Raw genomic sequence first — 1,896 nt, 5'->3', positions numbered from 1 at the left:
ACTTGCACAAGGTCACACAGCTAGAAAGCAGTAGATCTGAATTCGAATCCAGGTCTAATTAGCCACGACTATGCCACCCCCCACAAGACCAATAAACTTTTGAGAAAATGTTTAAAACTCTGCCAGGAGTTTTCCTGTGCACAAGGAAAATGACAGTATCTAGTGGGCAAGACCAGTCCTGGGACTCTTCTACAGTCTGCTACGTGGCCCCAGTAGGAAGGAACGTGTTATGGCCCCTAGCTCATCCGCTTCCGGAGAACAGGGAAATGGAATATGTGCTTCTGGGCACAGTGCCCCTTACACATGTATGTGATTCAGGTAAGCCAACACGGTGTCACACGTGAGAGTGGCGTGCCTGACCTCAGTGGACGACTGCACACCTTTCAACATATCTCCTCTTCTCACGGCTGTGTAGGGAGAGAGGTTCCGTCCCCAGGGAGCGTACAAGGTAACCGTCCTTTCCGTGGGGCGGCACCACTGTCCGATGAACGAGCAGTGAGGGCAGCACTGCTGACACCTACGCAACACGCCCGCGTCAGCTAGAGCTTGGCTTTACTTTGGTGCAATTTTTGGAAAAAAGAAAAATATTTTTCCACTAAAAAAAAAAAAAAAAAGAACATACAAGGTAGCAGCTCTAGGCCGGGCTGACTTCCTGGGTGTCCCACGTGTTCAGAAAGTCCCAGCACTTGGCGGTTTCCATGCTCCCCCAGCACATGCGATTTCATTAATTATTCATTAATATTCTTTCTGATTTGATCTTTGAATTTGTGTCCTGTAAGTAAAGTCTGACAGGACAATGGGACAGGCACCGGGGCTGGCTCAGCTCCTGTGGTCCGTACCAGCCACTTCCCTGCCTACCAGTCCTTGGCAACCTGGTCCCCGTTGCCATGCCCAGCAACCGCTGCCCCCACCCCTGAGGGACCCCTGGCAAGGGCGTGGGAAGGGCTTCCTTTTTTTTTTTTCTTTTATTCTTACAAAGCAATTCACAGTCAGGTTCCCTTAAGTAATAGTTGCCCTTGGGCCATTGAAAACCTAATGCCTTTGGCCAGCTTGGTGGCTCACGCCTGCCTGTAGTCCTAGCACTGTGGGAGGCCGAGGCGGGAGGATCGCTGGAGGTCAGGAGTTCCAGACCAGCCTGAGCAAGAGCGAGACCCCGTCTCTACTAAAAATAGAAAGAAATGATCTGGACAGCTAAAAATATATAGAAAAAATTAGCCAGGCATGGCCAGCTACTTGGGAGGCTGAGGCAGGAGGATTGCTTGAGCCCAGAAGTTTGAGGTTGCTGTGAGCTAGGCTGACGCCACGGCACTCTAGCCCAGGCAACAGAGCGAGACTGTGTCTAAAAAAAAAAAGAAAGAAAGAAAATCTAATTCGTTTAATAAAAACGTATTTATGCACAACTAGAATGGATGTTCTGCAAGGCAGAGATCTTTGTCTGTTTTGGTCACTGCGGTATCCCAAATGCCTACGACAGTGCCTGGCACATGCAAAATTTGTTGAATGAATGAATGACTTTTGAGAACCCTATTTGTGCAGAGGTGTTCTCCAGAAGGCAAGGCCAGCATCCTTTCTCTTATTGTTCTCATAACCAAGCACAGAGCTGAGCCCTTGGGAGGAATGGGGTTAATTCCAGCTGGCGGAGCCATTCAGTCGGTTGTCTGATTGGACGGCCGAAAGTGATGGGCCATCTTCTCACCCAGTGCAGCCACACTTGCTGCATTTCTACGTAAGTTTCTGCACCGCTTACAGGTGGTTTCGGGGCTGTGCCACGGACCTTGCTCAAATGCCTAGTGATGAACGACCACGGAATAAGTGGCTGGGTTAAAACTTCAGCGAAAAGGGCCATGCGGAGCAGGCTCTTCCTTTGGCCTCTGTCTGGCCAAGTTCCTTATTTGC

At 49.8% G+C, this 1,896-nt stretch overlaps 1 pseudogene; it reads left to right on the top strand.

The window, feature by feature from the left end:
• Nucleotides 1-451: 451 nt before the first annotated feature.
• LOC123630910 lies at nucleotides 452-577 on the top strand (annotated as a pseudogene).
• Nucleotides 578-1,896: the final 1,319 nt, after the last annotated feature.

This window comes from Lemur catta, chromosome 1, assembly GCF_020740605.2.
Source record: "Lemur catta isolate mLemCat1 chromosome 1, mLemCat1.pri, whole genome shotgun sequence".
Classification (NCBI taxonomy): Eukaryota; Metazoa; Chordata; class Mammalia; order Primates; family Lemuridae; genus Lemur; species Lemur catta.
This window is presented reverse-complemented; position numbering and strand designations above follow the sequence as displayed.